Source organism: Nerophis ophidion, linkage group LG04 (assembly GCF_033978795.1).
Source record: "Nerophis ophidion isolate RoL-2023_Sa linkage group LG04, RoL_Noph_v1.0, whole genome shotgun sequence".
Classification (NCBI taxonomy): domain Eukaryota; kingdom Metazoa; phylum Chordata; class Actinopteri; order Syngnathiformes; family Syngnathidae; genus Nerophis; species Nerophis ophidion.
Window position 1 is genome coordinate 44,382,427 of NC_084614.1, and position 14,576 is coordinate 44,397,002.

The 14,576-nt window shown below is 39.7% G+C and overlaps 1 protein-coding gene across 5 annotated transcripts in view; it reads right to left on the reverse strand.

Annotated features, from left to right (window-relative positions):
* Positions 1-14,576, reverse strand: part of uvrag (UV radiation resistance associated gene) — a 207,908-nt gene that overhangs the window by 58,804 nt on the left and 134,528 nt on the right. The window lies entirely within an intron of this gene.

Consider the following 14,576-nt stretch of genomic DNA (forward strand, 5'->3'; position numbering starts at 1 on the left):
CACTCCCAGTAGAGAGTTATTGTTCCTCCAATGGATTCAAAAGTATGTTGAGCATTGACGGTGTATTCTGTAATGACTATTGTTGAAAGCTCTTACCCTTGTAGCCTGCAGCGTTTACAAAAGGAGTACTCTTGCAAATGTTTGAAAAAGCTATCTCTGCACCTTTAAGCTCTTCCCACAAATGCCACCTCCATACCTTGCTAAATTGAAATATCAAACTAGTGATGTAGGAGTCCAAACAACCTCATATACAATTTCCCCCAGTTATATAGTGGGAAAATCCCATTGGTGCCAGCCAGATGTCTTGGTTAGGACCACACAATGGGTGTCTTTGAGGAATATGCTGACAACCAGAGGGGGTAAGTTCTCTTTGAAAATGAATTTAGTTAGGGCCATCCTTTTCTGTTATTGCATGTCTGTCTCTCCAAATCTTGCTCAGAGGGGGGTCTAAACAATAAAGGGACACGGGTAAAGTAGCTCCTCAGAATAGGTGAGGCTTTGCAAAATGTATCAATGTTTGCCTTTGATGACTTTCCTTAATATCCAGGAATAACAGAATTAGAAAGCATTACCATTACCTTGAAAGTACCAAAAACCTGATCCAAAGTGCATAAGCAGCAACTGGGAGTTAGGCGTTTTTCTCAAGGATACTTTGACATGGTCACAAGAAGACAGAGGATTGAAGCAACAAAAGTTTGGGAGCCCATAATTCTACTACCCATCAAATATATATACTGTAATTAGCTAAATGGTTATTTAATGTTTTGTTTCTATCCACAGTATTTATAAGCCTACTATAGAAATCAAGAACAGTGTAGTTGTAGTTTACATTTGAAAAAACCAGCAGTATTTACGGTTTCTATATTTTTGGAGAAATTAGTTAATTGTGGTCCTATTTCTACCGATTCTATGTCCCTTGGTTTTCCATTGGAACATATGCCAATCTCCTCATTGGCCGATGGGAAAGTTGTGATAGAATCTTTAAATGATGCGATCAGACAGAGGTGAAGCCAATTTTGTTGAGCTATGTGCAAGCTGTCAAACTAAAATTCTACTTCAGTTAAGTGGAGACTCTTTCGCACAGATATTTTGCTAAATGGCCACATTACAACCAGGGATGTTCTAGTCAGGGTTTTATGAAGCTGATTAGAGGTGGGAATCTTTGGACAGCTCACGATTCGATTATGATTACGATTCAAGAGCAAAGATGTCTATTAGAGATGCATCTCTAATTTACGTATATCTATGCAGTTTTACATTTTTTTTGTTTCACTAAATAAGCGTTTATTGCTTGCAACTTTAAAAAACAGTGCATTCGTAAGACGAAACAGTTGAACTAATTACACAATTATCAAATTAATGGAATTGTGTGTAAAACTGGATGATAAGTGCCATAAAATACAGATGGTCAGATCTCTCTGTGAGGTGCCTCAGTGCAGTCAGACAAATTTTACAACCGTCTACATTACTTTATTTACAATAAATAAATTATCTATTATTGGCATTTACTCATCGATTTTTTTATCATCCGTGTCCGAATTGCGATGGATCTAAATATAAATTCCCCCCACCTCTAGTGCTGATTTTGATCATCCATGAGTCAGCTCTACAGATATAAATTCAAACTAAATGCTAATTTGTATTAGAAATGGCAACAGCAGGTGGATGTGAATGTATGAGCCAGTCTGCCCCACAACAAAAGGATACAGAAAAAAAAGGACTACACTGTTGGACTTGTGCAAAGCCTTTTGGGTAAATTTCTACCATATATGGAGAGATCCGCTGATTTCACAATCGTGAAAAATGTCACAATTGTCACTACCTTAGAAATCGGAACATTATTAAATTGCCAAAAATGGGAGCAAGAGGAGGTTTTGTAGTTTTCATGGTATGTTTACAGTTTACCTGTGCTTGATGCTCCTCCACATTTGACTTAACAACAGGTTGTATTTGTCTAAAACCACACGACCGCAGCACTTGTAAACATTTGATTAAAGCTTCATATTTCATATTTCCTGACAGCGGCAACATGGTGTAACAGGGATTAATGCATGTGCCTCGCAATAAGAAGTGCCTGGGTTCAACCTCGGGCTCGAGGTCTTTCTGTGTGGAGATTTCATGTTCTCCCTGTGACTGCGTGGGTTCCCTTTGGGTACCCCGGCTTCCTACCACCTCCAAACACATGCACCTGAGGATAAGTTGATTGGCAACACTAAATTGGCCCTATTGTGTTAATGTGGGTGTGAATGTTGTCTGTCTATCAGTGTTTGGTCTGCGATGAGATGGCAACTTGTCCTGGGCCCACAGTCGGGATAGGCTCCAGTCACCCCTGCGACTCCAATAGGGACAAGAGACAGAAAATGGATGGATTTCCTGACTGGCCCGCACAAAAGCATGACGAGTGCACGTGTTAGCCGACATGTGTGGCCATGTGTGTGAACAGTATGTCTCCATATTAGAAGATACTGTTGAGAATATCCATTCGGAAGCCCGACATCCCATGTATGTGTCAGTGTGTGCTCTCCCCTCAGGGTCCGGGTCCTTCGCTAATCCTTTGTGAGAGCAAATAGGGGGCAAGAAGCCCCTATTAATATGACCTATAGGTGCCTGAGGCTGTGGGAGGATAGAGAAGAAAATAACCAGAACTGCACGCACATTTGACATCGCACAAACAACAGTTATACACTGCAGATTCAAATGCCAGGTGAGGATTTAGATGCCTCTGGCATATTAGAAAATGGATCCTTTAGGTTTTAGAAAGCATGTTTTTCAAGATAAGCATGTCTATGCACCTTATCTCTGCTGTTTGCAATAGTTTGTCTGACAGTTTGATAGCCTGTCTGGGTGCTTCCAGCTTACATACAAATACACACACAAAACACCACCACCAACAACAGGGATGAGTAACAACACTTGATTCCATAATGGCACCAGTGCCGACGTAAACCGTAGTAACCAGACCGAAAAAAAAGAAGCTATCCGAATAGTCTGAAACATTCTCTAATTTGCTGCTGGTTTTGCCGCAGTAATTACAACAATTTGTTGTGGATTTTATTTCATAGTGTTAAATGTGTTATTTGTCATTACCTCTGCCAAGAAGAGGTTATGAAACTGTTGTCATTAGTTTGTTTGTCCTTTAGTTAGCTAGCAAAATAAAGACAACCTTAAGGACGGATTTTTATGAAACATTCAATAAATATTAAAAATGGAACAAATAATTACAAACAAGTAGTTCGACTTTGGGCCTGAGCTGGGTCATTTCGACTATGTTGTCTTATATTTTATGAAAGACAGTGAATGACTGAAAAGAGACATCACTCGGTTTCTTTCAGTCCAACATAGATAGCTCAAAATGTCATGTATCTAAAAACTCAGTTTCCATATGAGTTGGGAAATTGTGTTAGATGTAAATACAGACGGAATACAAAGATTTGCAAATAATTTTCAACCCATATTTAGTTGAATATGCTACAAAGACAACATATTTGATGTTAAAACTGATAAACATTTTTTTGGTGCAAATAATCATTAACTTTAGAATTTGATGCCAGCAACACGCGACGAAGAAGTTGGGAAAGGTGGCAATAAATACTGATTAAGTTGAGGAATGCTCATCACACACTTATTTGGAACATCCCACATGTGTGCAGGCTAATTGGGAACAGGTGGGTGCCATGATTGGGTATAAAAACAGCTTCCCAAAAAATGCTCAGTCTTTCACAAGAAAGGATGGGGCGAGGTACAGCCCTTCGTCCACAACTGCGTGAGCAAATAGTCAAACAGTTTAAGAAAAATGTAACGCATGTGTCAAATACATTTGCGGAGACTATTAGGCTCTTGCCTTTCTGTTTACTCTTTGTGCACTTCCTAGTCACGTGACCGCCACAGTCCAATCAGCTGTAGTCATATACCGGTAGCCGGAAGTGACTGGTATGCTCTTGCTGTAGTTAATCTTTGGCAACTCGCCGCACTCCTCCCTTGTCACGTGACCGCCGCAGTCCAATTGGTGGTGCTTATAAGCCGAGAGCAGGAAGTAGCCAGGAGACAGGACATGAGAGATCGATTGCATTTCTGCTCGAGGTAGGCTTTAAACATTGTTTTCACCTGAAATATTGTGCTGACGGTTCTTTAAACTACATGCCTATTTTGTAACTTTATAGAGCCGACTTCCAGCGCCGGGTTCTGTGTCATTAAGCTGTGTTTGACTGTAGAAGCTCAATTGGTGAGTCCATATTTATGACAATAGCACTTTAAGCATTCATCTTTCTTCAGTGCAACAGTCTTTGTGGCATATTCTCAATCGTCCATATAAAAGGTTTATGACTTTTGATCACATTTGTGTATTGAATGTACTTTTATGTGTTTGGATAATAAATAAGCACATTTAGTGCACTGACTGCTTTGTATAGGTCATAATTATGCTGCTAATGGTTATTTTAGCATTTTATTGCATATTGTGATTCTGATGTTTATTGATTTATATTGTACAATATTGAGGAGAGAATTAGAAATTATTGAATATTTATTATGAATACTTGATAATATATTATTGAATAATATATTATGAATACTAGATAACGCAATTTAGTGTTATTTAATGAAGATTTGTGTACAGATGGATATATAAGAATGGTTCTGGCTCTTACACAGGCCAGGCTTCTCTTTTTGATGGCGAACAAAGGAAAATAATCACCTAGTCCAAGGATCAAGTTTGGAAGATTCCAGCCAGGAACCTCACCACCTGCTCTGTCTGGGCTGGTAGGAGGCTCTCGAGCCGACCCTTTACAATTGTCACTTTACCTGCAGTACATGGACTCTACTGCCATCCTTTTTTTCCCAAGAACAACTATCTGAACTGAGATTTAAACAAGATCCAGAGACTCTGATTAGTTTAAATGGAATTGTATATATGTATATAGTACTTGTGTTTTTCTCTTTAAATTGCTTTCATGTTGAATGGCCATTCAACTCATTGTGTGTGTATATATCTGCTGTCCATCACTAATTCTCTAATACACGGTGTCAACCAAACTACAATCAATTCAAGCTCTGCCTCCCTCTACGAGTTGAAACTAGTCTTCTGTTCCTAGCCCATAACACCCCATATATATATTTAATGCATTGATTTGTAGCACGTATAGGTTACAAAAACGTTTCTCAAAGTGCAATTGTAAGAAATTTAAGGATTTCAACATCTACAGTCCATATCATCATCAAAATGTTCCGAGAATGTGGAGAAATCACTCCACTTAAGCGGCATGGCCGGAAACCAACATTGAATAACTGTGACCTTCGATCCCCCAGACGGCACAGTATCAAAAACTCACATCAATCTCTAAAGGATGTCACCACATGGGCTCAGGAACACCTCTGATAACCACTGTCCCTAAATACAGTTTGTCGCTACATCTGTAAGTGCAAGTTAAAGCTCTACTATGCAAAACGAAACCCATTTATCAACAACATTCAGAAACGCCGCCGGCTTCTCTGGGCCTGAGATCATCTAGGATGGACTGATGCAAAGTGGAAAAGTGTCCTTTGGTCTGGCGAGTCCACATTTCAAATTGTTTTTGGAAATATTCGACATTGTGTCATTCGGACCACAGGGGAGGCGAACCATCCAGACTGTTATCGAAGCAAAGTCCAAAAGCCAGCATCTGTGACGGTATGGGGGTGCATTAGTGCCAAGGCATGGGTAACTTACACATCTGTGAAGGCACCATTAATGCTGAAAGGTACATACATGTTTTGGAACAACAAATGCTGCCATCTAAGCTCCGTCTTTTTCATGGATGCCCCTGCTTATTTCAGCAAGACAATGCCAAGCCACATTCAGCACGTGTTACAACAGCGTGGCTTCGTAAAAAAAGAGTGCGGGTACTTTCCTGGCCCGCTTGCAGTCCAGAATTGTCTCCCATCGAAAATGTGTGGCGCATTATGAAGCATAAAATACGACAGCGGAGACCCCAAACTAATGAACGACTGAAGCTCTACATAAAACAAGAATAGGAAAGAATTCCTCTTTCAAAGCTTTACCAATTAGTTTCCTCAGTTTCCAAAAGTTTATTGAGTGTTGTTAAAAAGAAAAGGTGATGTAACACAGTGGTCAACATGCCCTTTCCCAACTCCTTTGGCACATGTTGCAGACATGAAATTCTAAGTTAATTATTTTTTGCAAAAAAAAAGTAAAGTTTATGAGTTTGAACATCAAATATCTTGTGTTTGTAGTGCATTCAATTGAATATGGGTTGAAAAGGACATGCAAACTGCACATAAAGAGATCCCGAGCCCAGGATTAAACCGAGGACTACTCAGGACCTTCGTATTGTGAGGCAGACGCACTAACCCGTTTGTCACCGTGCTGCCCTGGTTTGTTTTTGTGTTTCTTCTTCTTTTGTTTGAACAGGTAACACTCAATCACGACCTCTGCTGCCAATCAACCGGTTCCTGTTCCCAGCTCTTCCTCATTTCACCTGTTGATCAGCCACCCAATCCCGGTCCACCATTAATCCTCCTGTGCTGCTTAAAACCACCTGCTCACCACTGGACGGTGTGGATTTTTTTTCTGACACAATGTGTGGAGCTTTGGTAGACGCTACTTTGTCTTTGACGCTACTTTGATTTTGTAATCATTTTTTTTAAGCTCTTTGCTAAACTTGCGCCATCTGTTTTTTTGTCTTCCTTTTGGTTTTACCTTTCAAATTTTGTAAGTATCTGCAGCAAAGTCTTGGTATGTTTTGTTCATTTCTTTGACAGCACCTGTATTCCCAAGCTCGGCTAGTGTTGTGTCTGGTTGTAACCCCCCCATGGTTACTTTTCAATATCACTAGTTTTTGTTTTCAATTCTTGGCATCGGTGTCTTTAATCTACAACTCATTTGATTTATAAACTTTTATGTTGCGGTCCCCTACGATCCCTAGCCTTTGAGCCATCTGGGAATGTAACAGTCACAATGACTTATATCAGTTATGTAAACAAACAAGAAGGAAAGATAAAAGGTGCAACATGGACATGATTAAATCCAATGCTCAAGAGAGATTTAGATTTAAAAAAAAAAAAAAAGTAAAGTAAAACTGTGGCAATATGCAAAGACTGTAAAACAGCACTTAAGTGCAGTTGGGGCACGACTAAATTCAACACACACCTGGTAGAAAACAGAGATACTGGTGATGAGAAGGATAGTACAGCAAGCTCGGAGACAAACTAGGACAAACACATGGATATTCAAAGTTTATATGAGGCAACACGTTGCCATAACTCAGCTCGAGCCAAGGTAATAACATCTTCAATAGCCATTTCCCTTGTTTGTTCTGGAGAATTTGGTATTTTGGGATATAATACATTAGAGCCTCGGTACAAGACACTAAGTCGACAACAATTTAGCAACAAACGCATGGCGAAAGATAAGTCAAAGACAAGGACGTGGTTGTGTCAAAAGCATACTTTGTTCTCTCTCAAGCTTATTTGTTGGTCTTTGTAAAGTAAATTTGAGGGTAATCGGTATCATATTTACGAAATTGATCTCAGATTTTTTTATAAAGTAAAACAAAAGTCTACTTTGAACAAGGAAGTGTCACAAATTGCTTCATATTGTATTGACTCTAGTCAAATCCTACAAAATCGAATCGGTTGGTTACATTTGAAAATGTATTGTTTATGAAATTTATTGTTTTACATGTATTGTATTGAATTGTCTAATATCGTCTCAGAAGCACAAGACGAATGTTACCCGACTATACAAATCATTTGAATTTCTTTGTAAAGCATGTCATTACGTATATTATCACAACCATGGGTACTGTGAAGAAATGGTAAGCAGAATGATGTTTTAGCTAGCTTCACTCTTTCAGCTATGCGTGCAGCCAAGAAGGAGACATGCCAGAGGGCATTTCTCAGCACTCGGAAATAACTAACAGAGAGAGGAAGAACAACACAACAGACTTTCTTAATATTACTTCCCCACCAAGAGATGTTATGTTTGCCGATGACGACGCGTGAAAAGGAAAACAGCAACTTCCAGGACATGCACAAAGGCACACATGCCCCGTCATAGTCAGGTGATTAATGACTGCTGTCCACTGTGTCTAAAATCACACTGGAAAAACTCCGGTTGACCGAATACCAGGAATTCCACCCAAGGACATCCAGAAAAGTCAAATATATTATTACACACTGGCGGGGAGCATTGAGGGCGGAAGTGTGTGGAAGAAGGGATGGGCTGAGGTACCAACACAGATGGTGTGCATATAATATGACCAGGTTTATTATGACTATATCAAGATACACGCGAACCAAAAAACATGAAGCAACTTTTAAGAATGAGCACTAACATTCCCCAAATTTAATTGTTACTAACCGTTGGACCATAAAGGTGGAAGCAGAGAGGGGGTGGATGAAAGCGCTTACTCAACCAGTGGCAGCTGGTATACTGAAGCTGTCCTCTACACTAAACACAATTCAATTAATTGCAGTTCTGCTGGAGTATCTTACAAAAAAAGGTTTAAAGAATGAAACATTAAAAATAAACAATCACACAATCTGTGGCAGTCATGTGGACTTGCAGCTGGCATGTGACTTTGTTGTTTAGTGTTATTTTTTAAATGCTTAACAAATCAAAGTGAATATGACAAACACTGCAATCAGCACACTGACTCATCAAGTATTCACCAAAAGACTGAATGGTAGAGGAGGCAATATTATTTTATTTAGCATATACATTGCATCCCCAAAGTATTCACTTCACTTTTTCCACATTTTGTAATGTTAGAGCCTTATTCCAAAATAGACTACAGTGATACCTGTCTTCATAACCATATCAATCAATCAATCAATCGTTTATTTATATAGCCCTAAATCACAAATGTCTCAAAGGACTGTACAAACCACTACGACTACGACATCCTCGGAAGAACCCACATATGTTTAAACATTGTGCGTAACAAACTTGTCTATTTGCCATTGTAGAATTCGGCTGAATCGGGTGCCCCAAAAAAATCCCATTCGTTGGTAAATTAGGTTTTGTACTTTTTTAATGAGTACAACTGCATAATAATAGAGAAAAAATGCAAACCCCGTTTCCATATGAGTTGGGAAATTGTGTTAGATGTAAATATAAACAGAATACAATGATTTGCAAATTCTTTTCAACCCATATTCAGTTGAATGCACTACAAAGACAACATATTTGATGTTAAAACTGATAAACATTTTTTTTGTGCAAATCATTAACTTTAGAATTTGACGCCAGCAAAACGTGACAAAGAAGTTGGGAAAAGTGGCAATAAATACTGATAAAGTTGCGGAATGCTCATCAAACACTTATTTGGAACATCCCACAGGTGTGCAGGCTAATTGAGAACAGGTGGGTGCCGTGATTGGGTATAAAAACAGATTCCCAAAAAATGCTCAGTCTTTCACAAGAAAAGATGGGGCGAGGTACACCCCTTCGTCCACAACTGCGTGAGCAAACAGTCAAACAGTTTAAGAAAAAAGTTGCTCAAAGTGAAATTGCAAGACATTTAGGGATTTCAACATCTACGGTCCATAATATCATCAAAAGGTTCAGAGAATCTGGAGAAATCACTCCACGTAAGCGGCATGGCCGGAATCCAACATTGAATGACCGTGACCTTCAAACCCTCAGACGGCACTGTATCAACAACCAAAATCAATGTCTAAGAATATCACCACATGGGCTCAGGAACACTTCAGACAACCACTGTCACTAAATGCAATTTGTCGCTACATCTGTAAGTGCAAGTTAAAGTTCTACTATGCAAAGCGAAAGCCATTTATCAACAACATCCAGAAACGCCACCAGCTTCTCTGGGCCCGAGATCATCTAAGATGGACTGATGCAAAGTGGAAAAGTGTTCTGTGGTTTGACGAGTCCACATTTCAAATTGTTTTTGGAAATATTCGACATCATGTCATTCGGACCAAAGGGGAAGCGAACCATCCAGACTGTTATCGACGCAAAGTTCAAAAGCCAGCATCTGTGATGGTATGGGGGTGCATTAGTGCCCAAGGCATGGGTTACTTACACAGCTGTGAAAGCACGATTAATGCTGAAAGGTACATACATGTTTTGGAACAACAAATGCTACCATCTAAGCGTCGTCTTTTTCACGGACGCCCATGCTTATTTCAGCAAGACAATGCCAAGCCACATTCAGCACGTGTTACAACAGCGTGGCTTCGTAAAAAAAGAGTTCTGGTACTTTCCTGGCCCGCATGCAGTCCAGACCTGTCTCCCATCGAAAATGTGTGGCGCATTATGAAGCGTAAAATACGACAGCGGAGAACCCGGACTGTTGAACGACTGAAGCTCTACATAAAACGAGAATGGGAAAGAATTCCACTTTCAAAGCTTCAACAATTAGTTTCCTCAGTACCCAAACGTTTATTGAGTGTTGTTAAAAGAAAAGGTGATGCAACACAGTGGTGAACATGGCCTTTCCCAACTACTTTGGCACGTGTTGCAGCCATGAAATTCTAACTTAATTATTATTTGCAAAAAAAAAAGTTTATGAGTTTGGACATCAAATATCTTCTCTTTGTAGTGCATTAAAATTAATATGGGTTGAAAATGATTTGCAAATCATTGTATTCCAATTATATTTATATCCAACACAATTTCCCAACTCATATATATATCAAATAAGTGATTTTTTAAAGTGCCCAAAACAAGTACAAAGGTGGCATTTACGCGGCTTTCTTTAACTCCCTCCCTCTCATCTCATCAACAAGCATTATCATTTTTCCGTTTCATTACTCATTTATATTTGTTTTACATTGTATTCTGCCTGTAAACAGAACATGTGTCTATTTAAGGTCCAACGTTGACCATGCATGTCAGAGCACAACCCAAGCATGAAGTCTCTTGACCTCAAAAGCATGAAGTCTTTTGACCTCAAAAACTTGAAGCACCAATCTGGGGAAGGGTTTTGCTGCTTTGAAGTCCCAATGAGCACCGTGGCTTACATCGTCCATAAATAGAAGTTTGGAACCACTACATCTCGTCTTACAGCTCCATGTTCGTTTAAGATTAAAGATTAGGGGAGATGGGCCTTAGTCAGAGAGGCGATCAAGAACCTAATGGTCACTCTGACAGAGCTCCAGTGTTCTTCTGTAGCGAGAAGATAACTTTCCAGAAGGACCCATATCTCTCCAGCGAGAAACTAATCCTTTAAATGTTAGTGTTAGAGGGGTGAGACGGAAATCACTCCTTTTTAAAAAGCACATAGCAGTCTGCCTGAAACTTGACAAAAGTCACCTGAAGGATTTTCAGACCTTGAAAACACTAAAATATCTGGTCGAATGAGTCAAAGACTGAACTCTTTGGCGATAACGCCAGGCGTCATGTTTGGAGGAAACCTGACACCGCTCATCACCTGGCCAGTACGAACTCTACAGTTAAAGATGGTGGTGGCAGCATCCTGCTGTAAGGATCCAGCCAGAGCCCAAACTGGACACCCATTGAACATATCTGGAGCGATGTGAAACAGGCTATGTACTGACACTTAGTGGAGTAAAAGTAATATAATATAATAATGAAATACAGTGGTACCTTGGTGGTTCCTTGCCCTAAATGTTTCATTGGTTCTGTGATGGAACCCAAAATACTTGTATCCCAAATTAATGTTCCCTTTTTTAAGGAAATCAAATCAATTCAAAATGTGCTTAGCCCCTCCAAAAATCATCTCAATTTTAACACGGAACAGGCTTAATAAAAAACAAAAAAAAGGAACTTCTAGGTAACAAATATTGTAAAAAAAATATATATATGTAGTACAAACAACTACAGCAGTTTTATGAAGCAATTTTAAAGAGTCACATGGGACAATGCACAATATCAGGCGAAATCTATGATGTATCCTATTGGTGTTTGTTAATAGCCATATATCAAAGCGGTCAAATTATCATACTCATCATATTGTATTTTTTGGCATTAGTGAATGTACGGAGGGTGAAATTATCATACAAATACGATAATTCTTGGACAATAATGATACGTACTGTACGTATGGCAACGTTTCTTCTTGTCTTCGTCCATTTATGTACTTCAACGGGAAGGCCAAGGCTCTAACAATGAAAACGCTCCAGTTTTCTGGCTTTCAATCTCTTCTACTTCCTGTCTCTTACTCAATGTGTACCATGTGGGTAGGGTGACCAGATGTCCCGCTTTGTGCAGGGCATTCATGCATTTTCATTAAATTTCACACTTCCTGCAAATTGAGACATTGTCCAGCATTGCTAGCAGTCAGACTCTCCTTTTTAAATGCGTGTTTTGTATGGATAATCTGGCACTTATCAAATGAAAGGCACTGCGTGGAGAAATCATTGAGGGGCGGGCTGTTTAGTCAAGTCAATTTAACTGGACGGGCACTTTCACCAACAAAAAACAATGCAAATAAGGTCAGTACGGCATTGGTGCCTGCAGCAGGAGAGCGAGCCACGGGAAAGGGAGGAACACACGACCCGTACAGCTAAAAAAAGGAAACACAGCTACAACAAAGACTGGGAAACCATATTTTCCTTGGCGCGTCTGGTAAAGTTTTGTGTGAACTTTGCTTGAGTAATGTTTTCATTTCACACGGAGGTGAATATGACGTAAAATGACAGACGCTGCGACGGTCACAAAAAATGTGTTGCTTAAAAGAAAGCTTCCCAAGCTGTGCATACGTTTTTTCCTAAAAAAAAAATTAATCCTTTGACCCTTAATCAAGTTCTACCCGAATATATGGTTCAGTTTATTGTTAGAGCAAACAATTACTTGTGATTATTGAAATTGCTCTGGGGTTTTGTTGTTTCCCTGTGTAGTCGGAGAAAATATGGGAGGGCCATACCAATTCAAAAGCACATTAAAGTTATATGGATGAAAGAACAATTGTAGGTGTATTAATTTGCTAGGCACTGAGATAGCATGAAAGCTCTCTGCTTACTGTGTTTCCTTAGAGGACAGAGTTGGGAAAGTTGCATTTAAACATCCATCAATCCATTTTCTACCACTTGTCCCTTTCGGGGTCGCGGGGGGTGCTGGAACCTATCCCAGCTGCATTTGGGCGGAGGCGGGACAAGACGCCACCTCATCACAGGGCCAACACAGATAGACAGACAACATTAACACTCACATTCACACACGAGGGACCATTTAGTTTTGCCAATCAACTTATCCCCAGGTGCATGTCTTTGGAGGTGGGAGGAAGCCAAAGTACCCGGAGGGAACCCACAAACTGTATTTAAATTTGATTAACATTAAAGTTAAGGGGCAGAAAATACATTATTTTTGTTACATTATTTTAGACTACCTCGATTAATTGGTGTCGTAACCCTCATTTTCCTCCACAAACATTTAGTCTTTGTCGTACGTCTAGTGCAGGGGTGCCCATTACGTCGATCGCGATCGACTGGTCGATCTCGGAGGGTGTGTCAGTCGATCTCAAGCCAGGCATTAAAAAATAGACATACAAATGAGCAATCATCAATCATACCAAGACTTCACTTTCGTCAGTTGTTTGACATTCTCGGCACCCGAGGATCTTGTGAGATGACGCTGGCTGCTGCGAGCTCATATTTAAGAAAAAAATCAGTAACAGGGCGGACGCAGAGAAACACATTTTATTTCTAGAGACTCCGTACCTACTGTCAAAACTCTAAAGACCGACAGCACAGTTCCTGTCTTCACCATAAAAGACCTGTTTCATCCTGCCTGTGCTAACAAAATAAGAGTCTCAGAAAGCTAGCGTGCACAAGCTAGCAAGCTACGGAGTTTGATGCCAATGTATTTCTCCCCCGCCCTCAGCGACCGCTTTCTCACTTGCTTGTCGACCCGCACAATCACTGACGTCACTCACCTGCTGCCAGACATTAAAGGGCCACACACATATGCTACTCTCATAACAAAGTGTTTAAAAATGAGTATGCAAGTTGGACAAATGAGATGCCAAATCCAACCACGTTCATGTGGTATTGGACAGAAAGGAGGACTTTTTTTTCCCTCCATTTGAAAATGCGGACGTTATCAGCACCACTGTCTAATTCCAATCAATGCAAGTCAGCAGAATCAAATACACCAACTTATATTCTTGTCTTCATGAAAGAAAGGAATCTATGTGTGTTAAACATGCTTGTATTATCATTAAACACCATTAACTTGTTAACAAAAATGTCTCTTTCATAAATAAATAAATATAAATTATAAATAGGAATGAGGTAGATCTCCTCGACTTGGTCAATTGAAAAGTAGCTCGCCTGCAGAAAAAGTGTGAGCGCCCCTGGTCTAGTTAATTGGGATGGGGTCACCCTACATGTGGGACATGTAACAAAGGGAGAGTTATGTCCAAACAAATGTTGATTACAAATACACGTAACCATTACACAGATAGTATTTCCAAGACAACACACATACAGGCTAACATCTTTTTACACTTCTCCTTAAGTTGAACATGTTAATGTGTGTGTTTTTAGTAAGAGATACTCATGGCTTTAAGACATGGGTGTCAAACTTTGGCCCACGAGCCAAATTTGGCCCGCCGTGTAATTTCATTTGGCCCTTGAGGCAATAATAAATTAAC